A 14,090-nucleotide genomic window follows, 5' to 3' on the forward strand; every position below is an offset into this window, starting at 1 on the left:
CCCCCCCCCCCCCCCCCCCCCCCGCAAATATGGCTGTAGCTATAATGAGGGAGCCCATGGCGTGCTGGATTTGTTGGCATTACTGTTAATCTAGAAACTCCGAAGGAAGCTGAGTGAACCCCTTGCCCGCTCCAACTTTTATTCAAGTGTCTATAAATTCCTCAGTGATGAACTGAAATCTTCCCAGGCTCTGAATTACTGCAGATTCTTCCCCAGCCTCCCCAGCCTCCCCCTGTTTAGCACAGGGACTCCACGCCGCCCACACCCGGTGCCCGGGGCTCCCGCGACGAAATGAAATCGGCGCCCAGAGGCGGACGCACCCGGTGGAGGCACTGCCCCTGGGGAGTAATAATTTCACCCCCTGTTCTTATCATCTCGGATCCACAGACTATCCGATTTAGACCCCAGATTCTCACCAGTCAGCCCAGCAGAACCCTCTGCTTCACAGCGGAGGAAATAAATCCCCCCCCCATCCCTGCGCGTTTGTCTGTTCAGAAAAAGAGCAAGCGTAGTTTGGCCCATCTGCGGGTTCAGCTCTGTTTCGGGGTCCTCTGCCCACAAGGTTCCTGCTCCCGCATGCCTCCCTGCTTCAGCCCCTTCGGTTCTTTACTGAAATGTCCCCTTCTCAGGGAGCTCTTCCCCGGTGACCTCCAAAACTCCACACGTGTTCCCACCCTGAACTCCCCTTATCCCTCTTCACTGCTTTAATTGTCCCTTTAGTATGTTACTATGTTACTATGCAATTTGCAGTGAAAATCTTTGACTTATGTATCTTTTTCATTGTTTAACCCCCCCAACCCCACTCCCCACGCGGTAGGGTTCTGGTTAATGCGTAACAATGTACAAGAAATGTCTGGGCAAGGCAAGGTGGGGTGGGGGCTCGCATGCATACTCTTTGCTCGAGGCAAGTGTATCCCCCCGCTCCCCCCCTCCAGTCTCCTCGCTCTGTCCCCACGGCCCATTGCAAGGTTGGTTGGTTAACAACAGGCTTGCAAAAATCCTGAGTATTTCACAGTGTGCTCTTGTAGACTGGTTTGAGCAAGCTCCAACACACCACTGGCTCTTCTCACACTGGGGAATCCCATGAGGGTGTCCCATGAGGGCAGTGGTTTGTGTGTGCTTGGTTAATTGCTGTAACCTCAACGCTCTCAGTAAGGCTTGGCGCATAGCAGAAGCTCCATAAACAACTGTTGAATGAGTGTAAATGCCTTATTTTATCATCGGGATCATTGTATTTAAAGAACAATGTATTCTGTCATTTTTGCTTAAGCTTACAATAAGAACTATGTCTGTGCCATTGCATTTTTTTAAAAGATTTTATTTATTTATTTGACAGACAGAGATCACAAGTAGGCAGAGAGGCAGGCAGAGAGAGAGGAGGAAGCAGGCTCCTTGCTGAGCAGAGAGCCTGATGCGGGGCTCCATCCCAGAACACTGGAATCATGACCTGAAACGAAGGCAGAGGCTTTAACCCACTGAGCCACCCAGGCGCCCCATTGCATGTTATTTTATACTATTTTAATGGTGTTATGCTTGATATTTAGAGTGTAATTGGTCATACTACTGTTTGAAATTCAGGTAAATTTAATCTCATTTAAAAAATAGCATTATTATAAATATCCTTGAAGATAAATACATATTCAGATTAACTAAGTGGAAGGTAGCGGTATATCGTTTAAGGTTAGTAAAACTATACTGTAAGTAGTAATATGGGAAATAAGTTTGTGAGGATTTCAAATGCTGTTCTGAAACTAACATGATGTAAGAATGTTTGACCAATGTATTCGATATTTTTTTTTAAGATTTTATTTATTTGAAACAGAGAGAGAGATCACAAGTATGCAGAGAGGCAGGCATAGAGAGAGAGAGGAGAAAGCAGGCTCCCCGCTGAGCAGAGAGCCCGATGCGGGCCTCGATCCCAGGACCCTGAGATCATGACCTGAGCCGAAGGCAGAGGTTTAACCCACTGAGCCACCCAGGTGCCCTGTATTCGATATTTGAACATATTTTTTTAAAATATAATGTGAATCAGAAGAACAGACAGGGAATCCAGACAGTAACTCTCTTTAAATACAATTTTAATATATAGAATAACTATCATGGATGATGAAGAATGTACATTTAAAAAAAGTGACTTGGGGTAAGTTGTTACAATATGGAGAAAAAGTCTTTGGATTCATACTTCATGTCATACAGTAAAATAAAGTCAATTTGGATAAAATAATAAAAAATAGAATAAAATTACAAAACGCATTTTAAGACTATAGGAATGAGAATTTTCAATGATTAAAGTAATTTAAAAAACTATAAAGAAGTTATCTCTTTAAAAATTTTAAAGTATAAGGAATTAAAGGTTCTGTTCCACAAACACTAACAACGTTAAAACTTTAAAAATGTGACAAGTATGACAGACAAAATCTCTCTTTTTTAAAGATTTTATTTATTCATTTGAGAGAGGTAGAGAAAGAGAGATAGAGAACACAGCAGGGGGAGAGGCAGAGGAAGAGGGAGAAGAGAAAGAGGGAGAAGCAGACTCCCTGCTGAGCCGGACCCTGAGATCCTGACCTGAGCTGAAGGCAAACACTTAACCATCTGAGCCACCCAGCCGCCCCAACATACAAAATCTCTTAAAATCTTCTCCAAATCTGTAGAAACTTTAAGTTCTAGATAATGGATTAAAAAATATAATAAAAAGTCTCATTTAAGGCAAAGTGCAAATGGTGAACACACATTAAAAAAAATAAAAACCAAACTCAACCTGTTGATTACTTAAGCGACGCAGAGCAGAATTTTATTAGAAGAGAGTGTATGTTTAGTTTAAGGCTTTTTTCATTTATTGCACCACCTGGATTGATTCTGTTTGGGTTCTCCCATATTTATTGAATGGATGGTAGATTGATCCCAATGTGGATCTCAGTTCATCCATTCCCCATTCAGTAATGGAGATGCCAAAGGAAATACCAGAAGCTTGCCAAGGTAACTGACAGAGCTGAGCTGATATGTAATTGTATTGTCCTGAGAGATACTAGAATAACATTTTCTTGTTCTTTCTAAAGAAATGCAAAGCCTCAAAGAGTCAACAAGCCAGAAGCAAAGGCGCTTGGAGTCCAAGTGCACAGCTTTGTTGTTGCTTCATTTATGGTCCCTTCATGAAGTTTAAATGCAGGTGTAGGTGCATCTATGTACTTACTGTACACCGTGACCCCACTGGTGCAATTTTATTATTAAAACACTTCTCACTAGGAATGTATCCAACTTTAGTGGGGGCTCTAAGGCATTGAATCATGGACTGCCAGGTGGTAGGAAGAGACGGCAGGTGTGTCTGATCCAAAACTTTGTGGAAGCCCTGTCTGCCTACCTACTAGGCGAGGCACCCAAGCGAGTTCCTGGGAAATTCTGTTTCCATGTCATGTCCATGGCCTTCACAAAGATGTGGTTATAATGGTTCTGAGACCAGCGGGTGAGAGTCAAAGTATTCAGGGATGAAAGGAACATAAATAGTTATTGTAAGAGTTAGCTATAATTTCTGAGAAGGGGAACATAGGGTGAATTTTATATTCTTTCTGGCATTTCTGCATGGTGGTCCTTTCTAAACAGGGACACAGGCTTCCTTATTGGGGAAGAAATAAATATTGGTGTATGGAAGAGAACATATACTTGCAGTTGGTCAGACCAGACTGAAAAGATGACTGTACAGGTGCCTGGAGAAGTCATTTCACTTCCAGGACCCCAGCCTCCCGATTTTCAGGTTGGGAGACTGGGGAGAAAGGCACACATCACATGAAAAGTGAGGTAACTCAGGCGCTGGGAGATGAAGGGACTATCCTAAGGTCACAGAAACCGAAATTCAGAGCGAGGAGCCAACTGTTAGTCTTCTGATTTCTAGTCTAGTCCTACAGACATGTCACAGGACAAGGCAATGTGTGCACTACTGCCTTTTGGCTGGCTGGACCATTCCTGGGCTGTATTTGGGCTGACACAGTCTGAAATTCCCCTGAGTACTTCCAGAATGGGATTTGAAAAATCGTAACATCCCAGATGCAGGCAAAGGCGGAGAGCCCCCAGTCTTGCAATCAGTTCTAGGGTGGTCCAGTGACCAAGTTTTCTGAATCTCCGTGACACATATGTAAAATAGATGTGATAATATTGCATTCCCAGCATTTGATGAATGCAGACCTGAGGCACATAGGAGCAGCGGCACCCATCATACCTGTCCTTCTCTACTCTGGATCGAGGCTACTGAACCACCACCCATCACCACTCTAAGCCCCTGAGATTCAGGGGTGGACGTTCTGGATCCTTTGTTTAATCTGCTGAACCAAGCCCAGGATCACTACATAGGCAGCTGACGTGAATGTGGGTAAGAGAGCACTTTTATAGCAGTTCTTAACCTGGATGCTCTTTGGCACAGAAACAGAAGCCAGTTTGCCAAGGTTATCAGTCTGCCGGGACCCGGCCCCTTCAGAGTGGAGGTTCCCAGACCCTATGGGGCAGCCTCCTCCCCACCCCACATGTGCGGAAGCAGGGACAGCATGCTGAGTGCCCGCAGAAACCCAGAGAGAAAGTGGAAATAGTCCAGTTTCCCTATAGAGAGTTAAGAGGTGAAGGTGGAAAGACATTAGTTGTCACATTCCAGATCTGCCTGGAAAGGTCTGTGCAGGGTCTCCCAGGTCTGCTGTCTGTTCTAAGACCTAAAGAGATGAGAGGCCTGCAAGTGCCCATTTGTCCAATCAATGCATCTACTGAGCATGAGTGCTGTGCCCGATGCTGTCCTGGGCCCCGGAAGAGCAGTGGTGGGTAACATAGACTTGGTCCCGTCTCTAAAGAGCCTGACACCCTGTGACTCTCTACCCATCTCCACAATGTTTTGGGTGCACAGACAAGAATTCCAGACCTATTAAACAAACCTGGAGATATAGAATCTTCTAGAAGGAGACTGAGACTGAGGGGCAAGACTAGCCTTGGCCTGAGGATAAAGTGACCTAGTTTTCAATATTCTCTCTCTCTCTCTCTCTCTTTTTTTTTAAACTATATCTGCTTTTATTTTTTCTTTATTTTAAAATTTTATTTAAAATCAATTAATGTCTAGTGTATTATTAGTTTCAGAGGTAGAGTTTAGTGATTCTTCAGTTACAGACAACACCCAGTGCTCATTCCATCACGTGCCCTCCTTAATGCCGTTCACCTAGTCAACCCATCCCTTCACCCCCCTCCCCTCCAGCAGCCCTCAGATTGTTCCCTGGAGTTAAGACTCTCTTACAGGTTTCAGTATTCTTTCCTTCCTCCTGTCAGACCCACAAAGATAAGGGGAAACCTTCCAGTAGGGAGCATCAGTTCAGGGGTGCAGAGAAGTTTCACTGACAGAGCTTGGGGACCAGAGGACCATGGTCGGTCGTGTATTCGGTCCCACCCAGCCCCGTGGACACTTGCGGGGCTGTAGCACTCCCATCGCCCCAGTCGGGGCCGGCGGCAGGGTGGGGGGAGACCCGCTGCCAGACGGCCCCTCTTGTCCCAGAGCTCAGAGCAGCTCCCGCGTGGCCTCTGCCCCCACTCTCGTCCTCCTCTCCATGCCTGGGATGGCTTTGGCCCAACTCCGTCCATCCCAGGTTCTTCCTAAAGCCCTTGGTGGGTCTTCAAAGAGAGAAATGAAGGAAAAACACGAGAAACCAAACATCGGCCCACGCGGAGGCGTGTCCACATTTGGGGGACTTCGGTGCAGCCAAGGAAAGGGTGTTTGGGCCGGTGTTTGTCTGCTATTTGCTCCCCACGACTCAGAGTGTGTCTGCTTTGTCGGGAGGCCTCAGCCTCAGGGAGACCCCGATGCACGTGGGGCCGTTGCTGCACCCGACCTTGTCCAGCTGTTCACTGCTAAGTTTTCGCAGTTTACATACATGTTCTCCACGACTGCCTGCGCACTCCCAAGGCACACGTTGTTCCTCTTGTTGTCAGGTGAGGGAACCAGGTCCAACAGAAGGACCACAGGGCCCAGTGACATATCTGGTAAGAGACAGAAGCAGGTCCTAGGCCCAGCCAGCTGCCTCTCTTCCCCAGGGTGTCCTTGGGTGTCTAAGTGTGACTTCCCCTCCCCAGGCCCAGAATCCAACTCTGGAAAGAAGAGCAAAGCACTCTGGTGATTTAGCAAATCCTCTGAGAAAAACGACCTTCAGTTTGGACCTTCCGCCCGGATCCCAGTTTGAACCATTACCCCAGGCCAAAGGAGGTGAGCTTGTGCCTATCTTGTGGGTTGCCTGTGGCTCCGAGCCTCTCAGGGCCTGGGTGGCTGCTGCATCCCGCTGTCTGTCACCAAGGGAGCTGGTGACCTGCTGGTGAGCCCACTGTGTGCTGGGCCCGCTGCCAGGGGCTCGCTCTGCACAGGATTGTGCCACGTCCCCATTTTCCTGGAATTCAAGGAGTGAGAATCAAACCAACTCCTTATTCACTCCTCAATTATTTCCCGCATGGCATTGTTTTCCCAGGAACTATGAAGCAATGAAACTATTAACAAATTCAAACATAGTCCACGGACTGTTTATCAAGAAAACAAGCAGAGAGAAAAGATCCTGCAAATTTAGCCAGTGAATATTTCAGCGTGGGGAGGGGGGAAAGGGAATGGCCATGGGGAGGGTCGGGTTTCCCCCTGAAATGCTGACCCACTGGACGGGGGGCCAGGGTGCAACTTGCTTCGGCGCATACACACGCGCACAGTGTGAGATCATCTGTATCCTACTGTCTTTGTAGGACTTTCCTAAGAACTAGAAAGATTCTGATTTCCTCCTTTTAGCTAATTTATGAAGTACTTTTAAACACACCCACTCCCTTGGGGGAATGATTTTCAAGCAACAACTGAACTCTTGTTGATGGATTTTTTGGATATTAGGGATATTAGTTCAGCATGATTTAATTTGTGGATTGGGTTGAGGAAATCAAGAACGGAGGCTCAGCTTGATTCAGGAGACAGACAGACAGACATACTCAGGCTGAGGGATGCCAGCGTTCAGGTCCTTGCCTCCAGGCCTTCCCCAGGCCTACCTCGCCGGGTGGACACAGGCCTGGTGGGTCTTCCCTGAAAGGTGGTCCTTTTACGTCTGGTGCTTCCCAAACTCCCTTCCCCCCTGGCATTTGCTCCTCTGAGAGTCTCACTCCCAAGTTCAAACCCAGGTGTCCCAGATCTCAGAGGCCTGTGTTCCATTACATCTCCCCTAGGAGTCACCTGCGGAGAACAGGGGAGCTCAAGGACCAAGCTGGGTCAGGCCATTATGCCAAGGCCTGCTTTTTCCCTCACCTCATGGCCATCTACCCTGGGGCGTGAATGCTGTGATAACTGGGATTCCGGGGTGGCTGGCCTGGCCACTTGGAGCCTACAAGGGGCTGCAGGGGGAGGGGCTTTTCCCCATCAGCTCGTCCAGCTGTGTCCAGCCCTTAGTGGTCCTGCTTTTGGTCCACAGCTCACAGGCCACAGCGGAGTAAAGATGTGAGCAGATGCTGGTGAGTTTTTACCACCCTCAGCTAAGAGAGAGCAAAGGCCTCCCGCAAGGCAGAAAAGAGAAAAGAGAGGGCAGGCTCAGAAGTGTGATTAGGAGGCTTCTGGTCTCACCCACCATCTGCAGTCATTCCCAGCTGGGCCCCCAGTGGCTGGGTGGGCCACAGTGGCACCTGGAGACTATGGAAATACAGGTTTCCTCAGGCCGGCAGCTCCAAGGACTGAGACGCCTAGGCTTCCATTAGAGGCGGGTCCAGATGGCCCACGCCTTGTTCCCGGACCCTCAGGCTACACACAGCTTTAGCGGTCGCTTTTCCTCATTTGGGAGAGTGAAAACATGGGATTGGAACGTCTCTTGAGCTTTCTAATTGGGCCACCAGCTGATCTGCCCAGTCTTTTCTCTTTTAACCAACTTGACCTTCTAACATGAATGGGGAAATGCCTATGTGCTTAAGCCTGTATTTTCCATAGTTATATAGCAAAATCTCATTTTTATAAGCATAGTTTAGCTCACAGCATAATGAGGCACCATTCAGCCATCCAAAAAAGCCAGTCAGACCTCCTTCCAGCTTGAGACAGGATGCAGGACGAGAGGGACTGCCCAGAGACGGAGTCACTGTCTCATCCCACACAGGAAGGTGTGTGTGGGGGGAGGTTCATACAACATGGAAGAACTTTGAGGACCTTCTATTGAGTGAAATAAGCCAGTTTCAAGAGGGTAAATACTGTGTGATTTCACTGATATGAGGTACTTAGAGCAGTTAAAATCACAGAGACAGAAAATGAAATGGTGGTTGCCAGGGACTGGGGTGGGGGGTTATGGGGAACCGGTGTTTAAGGACAGGGTTTCGATTTTGCGAGATGGAAGGAAGTCCGGTGCTAGACGGCGCTGAGGGGAGCACCACAGTGGGAAGGCACTTACCACTACAGACCTGTCCATTTAAAAATGGTTAAGACGGTCAATTTTATGTTATGTGTATTTTACCACAATTTAAAAACAAAAGGGGGTTTCAGGACAGCCAGATTGCATTTTCATGAGGCATATGGAAAATGCTGCTAGACTTTCTGGACCTCTTGGCTCTGTCGCCTTGGAGGAATCTAGTCCTTTTGTCTGCTTCCCAGCAGTGGTGACGACCCTGTCTTCCCAGCGGTGATGCCGGCACTGTCTGTTCTCATTCAGCGGGAGTATTGATACAAGATTCTGGTGTAAAATCGAGGGCAAGCATCCTAGGACAGGAAGTCGAGGCTGGTTAGATTGTTGGATGTCTTTGCCTTCGCAGGAGCTGCAGATCATTCCACACCTGTATCACTTACGCCTTGCATTTCTCCCGTATTTGTTCTGTGCTTTGTCATTCAGCAGGCTTCCCCTGGGGACAGTTTCGGGGCCAGCACTGAGCTAGGGAAATGCCTGGGTCCCAGGCCATATGTCCAGATAGACATGCCCTCACCCCATTAGAGGCTGTAAACATTCTGACTGTGAGCTTTTAATCTGTTTGGGGAAGATAAATAGGAGTTTGCTAGATGAGGCTGAAGAGCAGAACGTGGGCGCCCAGATCCCTCCCCGCGAGGAGAGCTGCGGTTGAAAAGTGTGGCTACTTCATGGGCACCCCAGCCCCCACTCTGTGGGGTAGCCGGGCTGAGCCCCCAGCAGAGTCCTGGGCACCTCCCCACACCGGGGGCCAATTCGTAGAGATCACCCAGAAATCTCCCAGGTACACATTGAGGGAGGGGCACACTGGAAGTCAGTAACACATGTTTAGCATAAAACCTTACTAATTCACTGCTAACGATAACTTAGTTCAGCTATTTGGAGCCAGAAATGCCCCAGGCGAGCTCTCCATTGGAACTGGCATCCGCTCAAGTGGAAGAATTGCTTCTTTGAGAAAAGAAAAGGCACGTGAAGTAAGCGAGGGAGGCAGGCAGAGCTGCGCTGCTGGCCACCTCTTCCGGGCGGCCGTCCCGGGTTTACCCTGGCCCTACTGTCTTGCCCGCTTGTGCGCTGGGCTAGGCCAAAGGAGAGCTGTGTAGCCACCGCACAGCCAAAATAGGAAATACACATTTTCGATAGCAGCAGGCAACAGTGTTTTTGTTGGTTTTTGTCAAACGAACCTTAAACCCTTAGGCTTTTGAAAACTAACATTTGTTAGTTTTATTCCGTGTGAACCTCGCCTTCCCCGCGCCCAGAGGCCGGCTCCAGAAATCCGAAAGCCCAGATCGCCTTTTGGCAGAAAGCTTGGTCCAGAGCAGGAGGGTGGTAAGAGTTTATACTCTTCTACCTAGACCACAGGCTCCTGCGGGGTTGCTGTTTATTTTTCGGGCTCAAAGAGCTGAGACTCCAATATGATATAAAATAGGTAGTATAATAAAAATACTTTATAAATCAGAAACTCGGTCGGGTTCGGATGATGCTCTGTCAGCTCTGAAATAAACACGCGGGAACCCTCGCTGACTTCACTTCCTCTCCGTTCTTCATCCGTGGGAGGCCTGAGTGAGTCCGCCTGCGTTTGTTTTCCTTAATTCCCCGGGCCGGGCCTGCACCAGGTTGGTCCCGCTGCAGTTACGAATGAACCTTGCCTTTCCCTGCAATGTGGCGTGGAGGGACGTGTTTTTCTTCCTTGTCCTGGTGGAGCCGAGGGGACGGGGCTGAGCCACAGACAGCACAAGGGGCTGATCCAGCACCTGTCAATCACCCTCATGCAGAAAGGTCTAGTTCTCACAAGGACCCTTTACCGGGTAAATCTGGTAAAGTTTTCCTTTAGAAAAAGGTGTCATGCATAATAAAGAGTTATCTGCGATTAAGGGACACTTAGCAGGTTAAGCCTTCAGGATCTTCAACCTGCCGTTTGGTGGGAGCATGATGAGACCCATGGAGGAAAACAATGTGCTTAGAGTCACTGAGCTGGCAGGGTGATGGGGTCTGGACCCCCCCCGCCCCCCCACTGGAAAGAGAACCTTGAAACAAGAACTACAATCCCCCCGGGGCACTGCGGGAGCCCCTCCCCTGCAATGCAGGCTCTGCTTCCTCGTTTTTCAGCGCTCCCCAGCAGAGCACAGAGACCCCTTTGTTCCACAGACATACTGGTTAGAACTTCTCTTTACATTGATCTCAGATCTGTCCCTGTCTTCGGCTGCCAATCACTCATTCTAATTCTGGCGACTGAATCGAAATAGAATAAGTGCATTCTTTTTTCCATGTGATGGCTCTTCAAGAATCCCAAGGCTTCTTCGAATCTTCTCCCAAGGCTTTACTTTTCCAGATTAACCGCATTTGTTTGGTACTTCCTCCAACTTTCCAGATACTTCTCCTCTCTTTTCTTCTCCTGATGTGTTTGAAGCTGTCAGTCATGATTCCTAAAACGTGTTTGGAATGGCTCACGATGTCACGGTGATCAGACCAGGATTGCTAATGATAATGTGCTGCACAGTCCGGCTCATGCTGTGTGTACTCACTGAACTTACACATTCTCAGGTCTCCCTTCGACTGTCAATTTTATAAACATAAACTGTTATTTGTATCTATTTACTCGATGTTCAACTTCTTGATGTTCTTAGTCCTAAAAAGATTTAAAGTGACCGCTCAAAATATAATATGATTGTATATAAAAATATTCGTTAAGAAACTAGCACAGGGATAGCATGGATAGGGAAACTAGAGAAGCCCAAAAGTTATATTGGCAGGTAGAATGCATTCCAGGAGATCCTGTAACCCAGCCAGAGATAGACCACATAGTTGGCTTTAAGTTTCCTAGCAACAAGTGGAAAGAGGGTAACATAATCATTTTGTGTCAGAGTGCACATAGAGGAAACTTAAGTCAGTGGCTCAGGACAGTCACAGCTATTCCTGGTGCTGAGGCTTAAGAGAAATATTTCTCAGTGACCCTGTTAGAGGTGACCGTGGGACACAACTCTTAGCAACATTCCTAGAGCAAACACAGAACATTTCCTAAGGCTCTGGTTGTTTATATGTCCCTGAGCTGCTGCTGATCATCTTATGACATATCCCAACATAATGCGTTTTGGCAATTGTTTTTTTTTTAATCATATTTTTATCCTCGCTACATTTTTAAAGTGTGGTTTGGGGAATTCTTATTAAAAAAGGAAGATGGGGAAACATGGGAACATCCATGTCACTCAATATCCTATAGAATGCCTTGGATTTTCAAAGTTCTGCTATTTTCCACCCTTTTCTTATTGGATCACATCCTTGTAATATTCTCAAAGGACCGTGTTACTGTTATTTATTATTATTGTTATTATTTTAAATGAAACATGTTTTGAGGGGAGGGACATTTGCAGGAATTTTTCTGTTCTGTTGTTTTAGCCCAGGGAAGGTCTAGCTGGAAACCTGGGGTTGTTCATGGCATCTGTCCCTCCAGGGTATAGAATAACTTCAGTTCTCCCAAAGTCCTAGTTTCCAGATGTCTCCATCTGGGTGCAAAGAGAGGGCAAGAACAGGGCTGTTTCCATGCCTCAGCCTCTCAGGAGGCTCTGGTGCTGGGGATAGAGAACAGCTTCTTTTTGAGCTCAGCAGTGAGCCTGGCGTAGCTCCTTTGTCTACTCAAAAGCTACTCATATGTGCATCACAGTGAGCTCAGAGGTTCTAACAGCTCATCTTTGGATTTTAGCCTCCAGCCAGTGAAACTGACTGCCTTCAAGGCCTCCATCTCTCCTCCACACACTCCCCAAAGGGCTCCGGGACTGGCAGTCATCACCTTCATCATCCTCCCGTTGATAGCCCCTGACACTGCCTGTGAGCAGCCCAAGCCCAGGAGGTTTGGTCTCGAGTTTGGAAATGCTTCTCTTTGTGACTAGCACCTGATTGTTTTGCTTTGAATTTCTTCCATTTCTACGTGCACCTGCATGGGTCAGATGAAACGCTACCTCCCTTGTCAGTGTCACTATTGTACAGCCAGGGAAGCATTTGTGTCCTCCCTCAAGCAAACGGCCACTGTAGAGTTTCTAAGTCCCAATTCCAACTATCAATGAATCTCTAGACCTTTTGCTATCTCTACAGTTCTCTAAATGCTTCACAGAGACATTGACTCTGGGTTTTTGCGCCCATATGTTAAAGAAGTTCACAGAAAGGGTACATAACAGTCAAGGGCAGGACTCAGTCAAGTGGGTCCTCCAAACAAATCCCCCAGTTTTCTAATAAAAATGGCCGAGAACTTAAATTCCACTTTGGAGATAAAGACACAGAGGCACTCATCATTCAGGCCATTTTCACAGCTCGGGGTGAGGGAGAACAATTCCAGTAGTATCTGGGTCTGGTCTGGGAAGTGGAATCAGATTCCATTTCCAGTCTTAAACTGGGTCCTTACAACTCGTAACTTACAACAATAAAGTGATAGTTTCTATTTTGTTTTCTTTTAGTGATAGTTCAAACCAAGAGTGAGGAGAGGAGAAAGGGTTTCTGTGCTCTGGTGGAACCAGCTAGAGATTCTGCCGCATGCTGGGGAGAAGCCCCCTTGGGATCTGTCCCCAGGCCCAGGAGGACTGTGTGCCTGGCTGCCCTCGGATCTGCTTCTCCGGCTTGGCGAACACTGTGCCTTGACCCTGAGCAAGAACACGAATGCTATGGGAGGATTCAGGGGCCTCATCCACCTAAAACACAATGCACGTAGTAACCACGCAAGCCCTGGTATTCCTGGGGTTGCAATCATGGCACGCATGCTGTGTGTCCCACTTCATCATCACATGGCTGTGTGATGTCGGGATTGCTATTAACAGCAGCATGGCTCCATTTTCCAGATGAGGAGACTGAGGTGTGAAGGGCATCAGGAATATTTGCAACAAGGGCCTTGAACCAGGTACCCGCGCCCCACATGGCATCCATTGCTTATCAAGTCATTGATAAGCAATAATTGATAAGCTGCATTGACTGCAGCTCTCTTCACCCCAGGAGTGGCCGGACCACCTGACACCTGACACCGAGTGTGGCCAGTGTCATTCCTCCTTCTTGGCACACGGTGGACCTTTGCCTCCATCGTGGGTGCAGTTGGAACTCTTGGGGCTCCCTCTTGTCCCTTCAGAGAACGGGGTCTGGGACTCCCGGTAGCCGTCCACCTGGAGGAATGGGGGAGAGCAGGAATGTTTGAGAAGATGACACGTTCTTTGTTGTTGTTGGCACTCGGGGTGCGAACGCATTTCAGCTGAGTAAGCACGAGCCACTGGATTCGAAGCGCTCGGGAGACTTCAGCTCACACTGTGTGGAATTGTTAAGGGTTATTAAGTGTTCTCTTCATGGCCCCTTAAGTTCTCTGAAATAAATCTCTGTCCTTGGCAAACACACTGAGGGCTTTTCAGTCTCCATGCCCCATTGAAATGTCAAAGTATGACAGGAAGGCATGGCTTCTCCCTTGTTTGGGGGGCTTGATAGAGCAAACCAATGATGTATGCAAACCAGCTGGAGGCTTCACCAGGATTTCTATGAAAATATGCAGATTTCCACCAAGTATGGCCTTTAGATGTTAGTGGGAAAACTGGCCTGGTTTGCAGGTTTAAGCATCTAACAGATGTGTGGGGTGCTTGGGTGTCCTCAAATGGCAGACTGAGTTTAAGGACTCCTCTCTACATGGAAGGGCCACACAGAACTCCTCAGGGAGCTCAG

This window comes from Lontra canadensis, unplaced genomic scaffold, assembly GCF_010015895.1.
Source record: "Lontra canadensis isolate GAN:19392208 unplaced genomic scaffold, GSC_riverotter_1.0 scaffold3, whole genome shotgun sequence".
Lineage (NCBI taxonomy): Eukaryota > Metazoa > Chordata > Mammalia > Carnivora > Mustelidae > Lontra > Lontra canadensis.